General features: G+C 42.2%; 1 protein-coding gene across 5 annotated transcripts in view; it reads left to right on the top strand.

The window, feature by feature from the left end:
• AlaRS-m (alanine--tRNA ligase, mitochondrial) overlaps positions 1-13,652 on the top strand; it is a 202,115-nt gene that overhangs the window by 9,753 nt on the left and 178,710 nt on the right. The window contains exon 1 of one of the 5 annotated variants that reach the window (XR_011018257.1): positions 387-761. The exons of 2 other annotated variants lie outside the window; for them this stretch is intronic. The gene's annotated coding sequence lies outside the window, so the exon portion shown is untranslated. Of the gene's footprint in view, positions 1-386; positions 762-871; positions 945-13,652 lie in introns of those variants that run through there. 2 more of the 5 variants (XM_067147029.2, XM_067147032.2) reach the window with 2 other exon arrangements.

The raw sequence follows: 13,652 nt of genomic DNA, 5'->3' as shown, positions 1-13,652 counted from the left end.
GGAGGTCTCCGGAGGAGCGCTGTAATCGTATTATCCGATTCAATCAACAGGAGGTCCGCCTCCTCTTCACAGCGCTAATCTCAATGATCACTAGGTCATATTCTGACCAGTCAATAGCTAATTCAACTCGGCCATCATTATCCCAAAACAGTCCAGTATAGTAAAACAATAATTCCAGAAACAGCACTCAATAGGCTGATGGGCTACAATCCTCACGGAGCAGGCCCCGCCTGATCTAATGAGACGGCTGCTACTACTACTACTACTACTACTACTACTACTACTCAATGATATACAGTACATGCACGATAGGATATACAGTAATATTGGAGGGTTTTACACGTGGTTTTACATATTTCGGGGTGCTCTTTCGGATTGTGTATAAATCGGTTTCAAGTTTTCTTAACATTGTTGATGGTCCCTTGTCAGAACTATAAGAATTATAACCAGACTCGGCGTCGGCTCAACTCCTCGGCTCCTACCTTGCCCTCGGCCCAGTCGAGAATCAAACTAAGGACCCTCTGAACTGTACGTCACTACGCTGGTAACAGGGTTAGGAATAGTTATATTTAGTCCATTCTGAACTGTTACCAGCCGTATAGCAGATCGTTCAAGTGAATGTGTGTAAATACACTTACCATACTTTCTATTCTATTCTAGTCTTCGTTCGCAAGTGTGATGTTGCTACTTTTTTATTAACAAACTTAATGCCGACTGTCGTTGCTGGATCGTTACAGAAATACTGGAAGAGTGCGAAAACCGTAAGTACTAGTCTTTCATTATAGACAGGAGTAGGAGGGATGGTTCTTTAGTTATTTATTTCTCTTCTTGAAGTGTGGGTTGTTTTGCTCCAAAGTCACGACGGTTTGTGCTTTGTGGATTGAAATTTGCATACTGAATTGGCACATTCGATGTTTTGATCATCCAGATATGTGAAGGACCGAGTATGTTATAGCTATAATATAGTATACTATGATATTATTTGTTAGGTTAGAGCTTGTTTACACCACGGCGAATTTATTTGCCTTTACGATTACTGTCGTCGACAGTACAGTGTGATTCGCTGTTCAGTAGGGTACAAATTGTAGGTTAGGTTCTGATTTAGACATTAAAAGTGTTCATTCTTGTACTCGAGATAAGACAAGTATTTCTAGGAGCCAAAGGGGTTTGAGAGACGAACGTAATGTATCAATATATGTATTTACATTTGAAGAATACATTCTCTGATTTTTAAAAAATAAAGTGAAAGGCATGGCTTGAATTAGGAAACACCCCATGGGTTACAGCAGAAAATGAGCATTTTACCTCACGCAAAGAGAATATGACCTCACGTATGAATTCCCTATCTCTCTCTCTCTCTCTCTAACATCTTCACCAAGTAAACATGGTCGCCATGTGCTCTGCCAGTACGGCCAGTACTATATAGTGTACGCTTCATTGTTCTATACGTCAGGTAATAGTACAAAAACCTAGTATTTTTGCACCTCTACTCCTTCTTTGTTCCCTAATGAACATATGTAATAGCATTTCACGGCGCCTGTGAGTGAACTGGCGATGGTCGGCTTGTGTACTGTAACCGATGTCATTGTTACCAGAGGAAGTCAAGGTGTTTTGTTAGTTCTGTATGGAAACATAGAGGAGGACATAATTTCTGAGCTTGCAGTTAGGATCGCATAGCTTTGAGCTATATAGTACAGTAGATGCTGGGTTTAAATCCCACCCTCAGCTGCCCATGGTTTCCCATTTTCACACCAAGCAATTGCTGAGGCTTTACTTTAATTAAGACCATGGCCGCTACCTTCCCAATCCTAGCCTTTTCCCACTCTTACGTCACCAAACCTCCGATGTGTTAGTGGAACGTTAAACCACATCGATCATCTGTCCTTTCTCCGCGGCCCAGCACAGGCTCTTACCTCCATTCCGGCTCATCATTTAGCTTGATCTTAAATCAGGCTTCTTTCACATTCCCATTTCCCATGACGCCCGTCACCTCTAAGGTATCTTATACCGGGGGGCGACAGTATCGTTGGACCCGCCTGCAGATGGGGTACAGCCTAGCCCCATCCATCATGCAACGCTGGGGCACAGCTGTGCAGCAGCTTCTGACCCAAGAGTTCGGCGTCCAAATGTTTCCCTATTTGGACGATTGGCTCATCCACAGTCCCGATCTAACATCAGCTCTCATGCTGCAGATCGACACCTTCCTGACTCATGTCCTCGGCATAACTACTACCAATTACGCCAAGTTGGTGCTGCACCCGACTCACATACTCGCCTACCTCGGCGTTACCATCGATATCCCGAGTCAGGAAGTCACTATGCATTATGCTACTCAGCAGCGCGCCCTCTCCCTTGTGCACACGCTGCCCGACCTTTCCTCTTATCAACTCCAACAGGTGGCAGGCTTTCTTTCAAGGCTAGGTTGGGTCATGGGATGGCCTAGCTTCCTGTCCCGGCATATTGTCGCAGGCGAATTCTTCTGGGTTCGAAGATTGCTTACCCCCGCCTTCGTTGCCATGCCGCGTCGGATGTCTCCCGGACTCTCAACCGTCAGCCTCTTCACTGACGCCACGCCTAGGTCTATCGCTGCAGTGTGTCCTGCCCTCAACATCGCCTGGGCGCAGGCATTCGAGCGTGCCTACCGCATCAGTGTCGCCGAGACTGTGACGGCTATCGTCGGAGTTCACCACCTGCTTCAAGAATTGGACTTGTTACCTTATGATCATATTGCTGCACCCTTCAGTGCGGGCGCGGAGCTGTCCTCCATGATAACTCATTTGTGATTGCCTTATACACTCAGATTATTAATAAAGTTGCACAGAGAGGCATTTGCCTCTCGTGGCACCCCATTGCATCAGCCGACAATCTGGCGGACGCACCTTCCCAGGATGTGCTGTCTTCAGTACACCGCAAGCCTCGGACCTCTATAAATACGAGGCTCGCCCCTGGAGGGTCATCAGTCAGCACCTGCAGATGAGATCCTCCGAGTGCGCCTCTCGCTTCTGCTCCCCGGTCGCCGCGCGGCTGCCGCCAGTGCTGCCGATGCTTCAACATCGGACAGTACACACGCTCCAGCCACGGCTATATAAGCCAGCTGGTGGGGCGCCCGGCGTGCAGTCTGCAGTCGTTGTGATATGGAATTGTACATTCTGCCTCTGATACTGTGCTATATTTACTAGAGTTTCAGGCACATGGTATCTCATTCATCTGTGCAATTTGTGGAAAGGAAGTTAATGGCGCAGAACCAGTGTGCACCTCCAAACATGTGCACTAACTGCCCTGGTCTTCATTCTTCTCAAGATAGAAATTGACCTGTCTGTCTTAATGAGAAGAACATCCAGGAGATAAAATCTCTGGACCTAGTGAGTTAGCCGCGTAGCTGTGTACTCGCATTCGGGAAATGGTGAGTCTGAATCCCACTTGGCTGCTCTGAAGATGATTTTCAATGGTTTCCCAGTTTTACATCTGGCAAATGCTGGGACTTTACCTTAAATAAGGCCACGTCCGCTACCGTCCCAATCCTAGCCCTTTCCCATCCTTACGTAGCTGAAAACCTTTGATGTGTTAGTGCGATGTTAAAAGCGCTAGAATATTTCTCTTGAATGGTCTTTTATACTAAAAAGCATTTCTTATGTTCATGTCCATTAATGCTCCACTGCAAATCAGTTAGATTATAGCGCAAAGCCCTGTATAGGTAGAGACATTCCTTGTGCCAGAACTGGTGCAAGAACGCAATGTTCTCATGTGAACATTACTGTTGCAATCTCATGGCAAGCAATGAACTTGCATGTAGATTGCATGCCAACAAATGATGCCAGATATTGTGCCGGTTTCCTAGCCATTGTAGTTGTGGGCAGGTTATTGAAGTAGTGCTACCAGTGTTTATGTGCAATAAAATGGAGTGGAACCAATTAGCAGTAGAATGTTAAATCAATCCCTATAAGAAAGAGATGTGTTTATATAATACCATGTCACCAAATTACTGTAATAAGCATATCAGAAAAAAAAATAAAAAAATAAAAAGCTCTGGAAAGAATTGCATATGCATTGAATAATGTTAGATCTTTCAACTGCCAGCGACATTATGACAAAAATAAAAATTTACGTACCTCATTTGTGGCTGACCTGAATAAGATAAAACAGTCAAAGAAGAGTGGAGCAGGTTCAGGGCAAATACTTAAGCCCACAATTAGGTATTTTGAAAAGCTTTATTTTTGAACAGAACAAGTTATGCCAAGATGAGGAACGTGTAATGCAGACGTGACTTTGCTGCCAGATTCTGATGACATAGTGATGGAAACAAAATCGTTCCATCTCAAAATGTAGACTTTCATGACCGCTAAATTACAAAATTGTATGCATGTCAGCTTATATATAATTATGTCAAAACTTTTCGATATTGCAAAATACAGTGGTTTATTATGTTTTTGAAAGTAAAAGACTTAGGTATTTAATACTTCAGAAAATTCAGTCATTAAAGTACCATCGTCTCGCCCCAGTGTTGCTTGGGCTCATCAGTTGGAAACCGCACTTTTCCAAGACACTGGGTGGCTAACATGAAGATGCCACTGCAAGCTATCCTGTAAAAAGTACAAATGCAGTACCGGCGTACTAGGAGAGATATCTAAGGAATCATTTTCTGACCTCAGTTCATCGCTCAAGAGACTATGTAATTCATGTCCACTTTTGTCCACTATCATCTATTCAACCACCGTAATTTTCTTCTCCAACAGCATTGCAAAATAATCCCAGAAACAATCACTTCTACAGCGACTACCATTGCATTAATTTCACTATCAGCCATTTTCCTGACAGAATTTGTACCATTTAACACATTGACTACCAGTTCCTCAGCAGGTGATTTAAACCTCCTTTTTAAATTCCATCATCTCTATAGTGCACTATTTTACATTCAATGTTACTGTATGAAAATGATTGTAGTTACAATATTGAAAATTTCAACATACCTTGAGGATGATTACTAGTAGTGCTTGAGGTTATGCTACCAGGTTTGACATTTTCTTGGATGGAGAGGCACACCATACTTTCCACAGAGCCACCTGGTATGATGCCGGACGTTGCTTTTCACGCTCACTCTGCACCGTCTAGTTGGGAAATTGTCCGATTCCATGCCTGGGAATTTATGAAGCACATGCTCTTTTATTTTCCCATCAAAAATGGTGGATCATTAGCCAAGGTCTGCTTAAGGGTTGCACCGTTGGATTACACATAGATGCTGATGAGCCTGCTGAAGATTGAGATGGGACCGGCGACACAGAAATATTTGCGGCTTCTGATGGTTCCTTACGTTCACTGTCTTGTAAGAAGTTTCTGCATATTATCTGCATGAATGTCAGGAAAGTTATTTTTCAGTTCCTTAGCTAAGCCTACACTATTGTAAAATTTGTCAATGTACACTGTATACCTCCAGCCAAGGCAGGGATCTAGTAAGTCAAATATAGTGTCTCAGATGTCCATGCCACTTGCATCATAGATTTTCAACTTACATATGTACCCTACAGGGGATTCACACACCATCCTTACCAAAATCCCTTACTTAGTAATTTTTCCTGGATTTCAAACTCGGAAACGCAAGCGGCCCCTCCAAGCTAACATTCCTTCATCAAGGGCTATTTTCGGATTTGGAGTGTACGCAACTGAAAACTGGTCGCTGAGCCTTTTGCGAATCGGTCTATCAGAATTCCCCTCATAATGACTGCTGTCACCAAAGTGCAAGAACGAAAATGTTTTTGAATCGGGTTCGTGTCATGGTTTTAGAAAAAATCGGCGAGCCGAAAATAGTATCCTCTGTCCAGTAAATTTTCAGATCTGGTTTTTGAATTATTCTGGTTACAAACATTAGTCCTAAAAACTTTTCATCTCATTTACATCGGCCAGTTTCCACGTCTGAAAAATAGAATATTTATTGAATGGACGTGGTGCTGCACTAATAAACTTGTTCAGCCTAAAGGTTTGTCTGATGGCATACATATTGAAGGAAAACATCATTTATAAATAAATTGATGAAAGACATAATTTCGTTGCTATTTTCGATGTCAACATTTAATCCTACCCGGCCAGTGAAATTGATTGCAGGCAGTCAATAAGATGGATGCGTATCGGTTCTTTGAATGTGCTGAATTTCACTTTGCCCAGAGTCTGATATATCATCATTGGAATTGCTTTTGCTGTCACTGAAATCAGGGATGATTTTATCACCAGAATCATCGTTCAGTAGTATGTCCTCTATTTCTTCACTTCGTATACTGTGTTTCTAACTCATCATCTTATCGCGACACAATAACTCACTTCACTACACACCCTCACAAGAATACCATGACTGGATTAGTTCCATGTTTACTCAAAGAAAAGAAGAAAGCATTAGAATATACCCTCTGTTCAGGTAGTCAGGGTGAGGGACTGTTCATTTATATGCCATTTATGGTTTTGAGCACAAACTACGACTTCGTACAAATTTAGAGCTTAATTCAAAATGACGTTTACATTGCGCGACCTTAAATGCCTTAACTCAGATACGGTCCTGCACATAGGCTGCTCTTAAACACCTTATGCCGCCTATGGGAGTGAATGTGTTAAGGCGTTATGTGTTCATGTGCTGCCTGCAGAAGTCATACCAGTGCATTGTACAATAAAAAAATAGTAATAACAGATTGCGCCAGTTATGGCGCAAGAAATGACTCCATCTCTACAAGGCTTTATAACTCAAAGCTTGTCAGGTTTCTCATTTGTTCCAGCCTTGTCCAGAATTGCTGCAGATAAAGGGGTTGTCACTCCATTGAGCAATGCTGCAAAGTGTAAAAGCCCGAAGGTGAAGTCAAACACACCTTCGGCCATAAAGAAGCCTGGGTCGGCAACTAAGGCTGGGGACGAAGGCTAAGTCTCCCTCTCCTATGGGGTTGGCAAAGACTGCATCCAAGCAAGCAGAGATGGCATCATTGAGCAGGACTGGGAATCTCCCTTCCAGCCCTTCTAAACTAAAACAGAAGGTGGGGAAGAAGGGACCATTCTTAGGCACTCTCTAATCTTTCTGTTAAGGAGAAACCATGCCTTCCAGTATGTGTCAGTGCCAGCTAGAGTACTTGCTGCAAAACCAATGTGCTCTCCTCATAGGAGATACCCCCACCACCGAAATGTGTCTCAGATGCCTTCCAGAAACCTCTATCAGGTGACAAGGTGCTGGAGGTTGAGGGTTCTCTTCCATTCTCAGATGGAGACAGAAACAGTGTTTAGGTTAGAAAAAAACGTCTTGCCACTTGAAACCTTAAGGCCGGTCTGATTAACATTTAACACCAACATGTTAAATTTAACATGTTACAATTAACATGTATATTGTGATTGTGTCTTCCAGTTGACTTTGCATGTTAACTCACTATGTTGAAGTTAAGACTTTTAACATGTTGGCGTGTTTTCCGTTCCAAGTGGAAAATATGTCAAGTCATTTCGTTGTTCTTGAGATGTCGGCACAGTTTTGGCAACTTCTGTGCTGTTTCCATGCCAACAGATAGCCTAAACGACGCAAACGATGTGCTTCTCGTGAAGTAGGATTATAGTTACAACACTCCGCAACACTCATTCTCTTTGTGCACTATACTAAAATTTATAGTCAGAAATAGAGTGGAGCAGGGGAGATTACTCTGGACTTAATTAATGATATAATAGAAAGTCCTTGTTTGTGGGATGTCTCATCAAAGGAATACAGAGATAAAGCAAAGAAAGACGACAATTTCCAGGAACTCAAAATTATCTATAATTGTTCCCACGGGTGTATAAAAAAATAACTAGCGTCCCTCTGCTCCCAGTACAGTCGGGAATTGCAAAATGTTCAGAAAAGTCGGAAGCCGGGGGCGAGAGCGGATAAAGTTTATACTTCAGAGTGGTTTGCTTTTGAAGCAATGAGCAGGATGAGGGGAGGAAATGTGCCTAATAAAACTGCTTTTCTAAATCATAACAAGAAGCAACAGTGGCATTAACAAAGGCCAAATCCTCTTTATCTGAGTCTATTGTCCTTGTTTTAGAATACTAGACACCACCTCAATGTATTACCACAAATTGATATGATGAACTACCTGTATATAAACAAAGGAATTCAAGTTTAACATGTTTATTAAGTGTGGATACAATGTTAAATGAAACAGTATTTAACATTTAACATGTTGATTGTGTCACCAGTTAACATTTAACATGTTGTTGTTAAATGTTAATCAGTTGAGACCGGCCTTAACACATACAAAAAGAGTCCACACTACCGCACTGTTACAATAAATTTGTTGTCCATTTCTGCTGGAAGCACAGACCCCATCCCCATTCTGAGCTTTATCTGGGGAACGTCGCTATTCCAGTAGTGGACTCGTATAGATCCCTTGAGCTCATTTTCAATAGTAATTTGTCATGGGAGCTGTACGTGCATCAGTTGTAAACAAAATGCATTAAGAAACTTGGCATTTTGAATTCAAACAGTGCTTATATGTTTCTATAGGGCGCATATTTTATCGAGATTAGACTACTGTAGTGCAGCTTATGGATCAGCATGTAATTTGTTTTAAATAAACGTAACAGCATCCACTGCAGCAGAGTTAGGTAGACAGTGGAAGCTCTCCATAACAGTCCCATAGTCAGACTGCTCACTGAATCCTGTGTACCATTTTTGCAATGCAAGTACTGTTATTGTATGCTGCTTGTATCAGATGCCACTTTATCTGAGCTATCCTTGTATGTTCCATAACTAGAATCCTGGCTGTATGCTGCTTTTCTATGAAAATCACAGCCTGTTTGGAATATGCCTGCATTTACAGAATGTTAGATATACCTTCGGTTTCTTTTCTTGTCAGAATGCCTAGTAAGGTGCCTCTGTGTACGTTGTGTTGGCCAGACATCATCCTGGGTCTGCACACTGACCTAAAAGTGAACAAGGACACTTCCATTTGTTGGAAGCTTTTGGGAGAGCTGTAAGGTAATATCCAGGAAAGGTGGGCTGTCCGTTCATTGCGGACGATGATTGGTTCCTCTTTTATCTTCCTGAAACCTGCATTGTATACACAGCAAAGCTCTGTATCATCATGGAGGCTCTGCAGTATATGCTATCCAATGGATGTCAGTATTACCTTGTGCACACTGCCCCTTTATCTTACAAGGTTCCAACTAATGATACATTTTCTCAGCTGAGACATTTAGCAATGACTCACTGGGAGGAGGAGTTGTAGGTCATCTCTCTTTCCAATAAGCTGAAAACAGTTAAAGGGACAACAAAGGTATCAAAGAGTTCCCTTCAGGTGTCCCTGAGGGAAGCAGTGGTATTGTGCTGTCTTCGAATCGGCCATGGTATAGCGACCACTCCTTCTTACTGAAGATAGAAGAACTCCTCCATGGTATGTACTTACGGTGTCCATCCGACCATAGCGCATTCCCTTACGGAGTGTGGGGAACTGGTTGATCTGGGCTATAATCTAAAACTTCAAAGCACCATATCCCTCATTCTATAGAGATGGTGGGTGTCATCGATTTTATGAGGGATAGTGGTCCTTTCTTATCATTTTTAACAGTGAAATTAGTCTTTTAACTACTGGTATGTTTTTTATCTACTATTGTGTTTTTATTTGTTGTATGTTGGGTATTCAGCCTGAAGGCTGGTTGGATCCTCAACAGGTCCACCATTCGCTGTCATAGATGGCCTAGGTGTCACTGAAGAGGCGTACTAGGGAAATGAGGAGGGAGGTAGTTTCCCGTTGCTTTCTTTACTGAGCCAGAAGTTGTTATTGCACATCAGTCTGCCAAGCCCACTGAAATGCGTGCACCAACCGACCCTATGAGTGACATTTTCACACCATTCATAGCAGGGACTGGCTGCATAAGGAATGGCATTACTAGCGTCACTCATACCTCAGCCACTTTCATATTGTCAAAGCCAAGTACAAGACTGAGACAGGTCAATGAAAGTAACAGTTTTATTCTAGCCCATACCAGAAGACATAGTGCACTGTAAACACTACATCTTGCCAGCAAAGGCATGTGTTTTTATTTATTTTTAGCGTTTAATTTATTAAGTTATATACTTTCTCTTAAAACAATACCTTGGAAACAACTTGGGGCAAACAAAATGGAATTCAAGAGGAAGCTATCAGTATTAATGGGACTTATGGAAGAAAGAAAGTAGAACTGACTGAGTCAGCAAAGAGGATGCATCTGCATATATTAGAAGTTAATGAGCCGGGCTGAGTGGCTCAGACGGTTAAGGCGCTGGCCTTCTAACCCCAACTTGGCAGGTTCGATCCTGGCTCAGTCCGGTGGTATTTGAAGATGCTCAAATACGACAGCCTCGTGTCGATAGATTTACTGGCACGTAAAAGAACTCCTGCGGGACTAAATTCCGGCACCTCGGCGTCTCCGAAGACCGTAAAAGCAGTTAGTGGGCCGTAAAGCAAATAGGCTAGCATTATTTTTAGAAGTTAATGATATTTGGGTAAGGGGAGATAACGAGTAAAAGATTATAAGGTGTTCTTAACAGGTATTGAAAAGTGAAGGGCAAAGCGTGGGGTAGGACTCTTCATCAAGAACACCATAGCATGCAACACAGTTTCTGTTATGCGTGTAAATGAGTGAATGATGTGGGTAGATTAGGAGTTTGGAGGAATTAGGATGAGAATTGTCTCGTATTCACAATGTGAAGGTGCAGATGACGATAAAGCTGACAAGTTTGATGAAGGACTGAGTGACATACAGTAGTCAGGGTCAACAGTAGGGATATGATGGTGATAATGGGCAATTTCAATGCAAGAATTGGAAATAGAAGTGAAGGTATGAGATGGTGATTGGTAAATCTGAGGAAGATATGGAAGCTAATAGGAATGGAAATGTTTACTGGACTTCTGTGCTAGTATGGGATTAGCCTGTTATGAACACATTCTTCAAGTATAAGGCTATTCACTGTTACACGTGGGAGGGTAGGTGCTCCAAATCAGTGGTAGACTATATCATAACCGACTTTGAATTCAGGAAATATGTTAGGAATGTGCACGTATTCCAAGGGCTTTCCAGTGATACAGACTGCTTATATGATCTCCAGTGAACTAATTAACTCTAGGCCTAGGATAGAAAGGGTAGAGAAACCAGGAAATTAGATGGAACTACACGGATATGGTTAGTGAGATTAATGAAAAGTTTCAAAGAATAGACAGTCATCTTGACTTACTTGACTTGACTTATTTCCTGTTGCTCCTCCTGGAGCATAGGGCTTCTGTGAAACACTTCCACCTGTTCCTATTGTTGGCTAACCTCTTCACTTCATTCCAAGTTTTTACCACTGTTAGACATTCCTCTTTGATCGTCCTTTTCCAGGTCTTCTTCGGACGTCCGCGCTTTCTAGTGCCTTGGGGGTTCCAGTTGAGCGCTGTCTTTTCAATGGCTCCAGCAGGCTTCCTTAAAGTATGTCCTATCCAACGCCATTTTCTCTCCCTTATCTGCATTTCAATTGGCTGCTGGTTAGTTTCTTCCCATAGATCTTCATTTGAAATAACATCCGGTCATCTTCTGTTGATGATACGTCTTAGACAGCGATTCACAAAGACTTGCAGCTGTTTAGTCGTCTTCTGGGTAACTTTCCACGTTTCACAGCTGTAAAGCAGAACGGACTTAACATTTGTGTTAAAAGTCTTAGCTTAGCAGAATTTATCTAGAAATGTTCTTGTTTTTCCATATAGGATACAATTGAACAAAAGCACCATTTGCTTTCCTGATACAACTCTTAATGTCGCCTTCTGCTCCTCCAGTTGTAGTAACCAACCTCCCAAGGTATATGAAGGAGTCTACTTGTTCTACCTCTTTATCATCTATAGACAATTTATCATCAATCTTGGAATTGACCCTCATCTCTTTGGTCTTCTTAATATTTATTTTAAGTCCAGCATCCTCTGCCTCCTCCTTCAACCGCTTAATCTTCTCCTCCAAATCTCTGAACCGTTGAGCCAGTAGGCAGATGTCATCTGCAAAAATAAGGTCTTCTAACCTATCTTGAAAGCCCCACTGGATCCCCCTTTTCCAACCTCGATACACTCTCCTGAGCACACTATCCAACACAAGTAGGAAAAGCGTCAGAGAAAGAATACAGCCCTGTCGAACTCTCGAGGTCACATCTACTGGTTCAGTAAGATCTCCCATATGCAGAACCTGACATTTATAACCCTCGTACATATCCTTTATAATATTCAGAATCTTTTGTGGTATACCATATTCTTCAAGTGTTTGCCACATAACTCTTCTATTTACAGAGTCGAAGGCCTTCTCAAAATCAATGAAAGTCAAGTAGAGGGTGTTCTGCCAATCTGTACTTTGTTCCAAGATGAATCTCAAAGTGTTTATGAGATCGACACAGCTACGGTGTTTACGAAAACCAGCCTGTTCCCTTCTAAGGCGCAATTCCGCAACATCCTTCACCTGCTCTAAAATGATCCTTGAAATCACCTTCCTTGGTACCGACAACAATGTAATTCCTCTCCAATTATCACACTTAGTAATATCCCCTTTCTTTGGTATCTTAACAATCAGGCCTTTCTTCCATTCAGCTGGTAGCTTTTCTTCATTCCAGATCCTTTCCAACAGGGGGTGCAATAATTTTGCTGAGGTCTCAATATCTGCTTTAAGTATTTCTGGCGTGATATTATCCATACCAGGTGCTTTTCCAGTTCTTATCTGTTTCAAGGCTTTCTCTATTTCTGAACAGGTTGGAGGATGTACATTTATTCTTGGGTCACTATCTGCTGGTTCTATTTGTTGGTTATCATTCTGTTCTGTATCTCTATTGAGCAACTCGGAAATGTTCCTTCCATCTCTGTAGCTGTTCTTCCCGGGTGGTCAGTAGTTCACCTCTCTTGTTTTGGGTTTATTCCCGATAAATCCTCACCTTGACAGTTATTCTGTGATACTATACAATTTCTTAGCATCTCCCCCTGCTGATGCCTCTTCTGCCATTCGTGCTTGTTCATCTACCCACTGTATATATGATCTTTTCTTACACTTTTCTTCACACTCTTATCAGCTTCCACATATTCCTTTTGTGCTGCGGCTTTCTGTTGTCTACTGGGCGAGTTGGCCGTACGCGTAGAGGTGCGCGGCTGTGAGCTTGCATCCGGGAGATAGTAGGTTCGAATCCCACTATCGGCAGCCCTGAAGATGGTTTTCCGTGGTTTACCATTTTCACACCAGGCAAATGCTGGGGCTGTACCTTAATTAAGGCCACGGCCGCTTCCTTCCAACTCCTAGGCCTTTCCTATCCCATCGTCGCCATAAGACCTATCTGTGTCGGTGCGACGTAGCCCCTAGCAAAAAAAAAACTTTCTGTTGTCTTGTTTTACACATATTAATCTTTGCCTTAACTAGCTTTCTAGCCTCTATTTTTTTCCAAGTATCATCAGACATCCATTCCTTCTTGAGATAATTGTAAAATCCAAGCACCTTCTCACTAACGTCTAAATATATGTCCTTGACTTTCTTCCATGATAATTCAACATCCATCATAAGTTCTGGTTCAACAGCAAGAGCTTCAAAGCGGTTTCTTAATTCTATCTGGAATTCTTTCTTTTTCTTTCATCTTGCAATTTACCTGAATCAAATTTCTTGTTTTGCCTTTCAAATTTCCTTCC

This window comes from Anabrus simplex, chromosome 5 (genome assembly GCF_040414725.1).
Source record: "Anabrus simplex isolate iqAnaSimp1 chromosome 5, ASM4041472v1, whole genome shotgun sequence".
Lineage (NCBI taxonomy): Eukaryota > Metazoa > Arthropoda > Insecta > Orthoptera > Tettigoniidae > Anabrus > Anabrus simplex.
The sequence above is the reverse complement of the archived record's forward strand: the minus strand, read 5'-3'. Positions and strand labels throughout refer to the sequence as shown.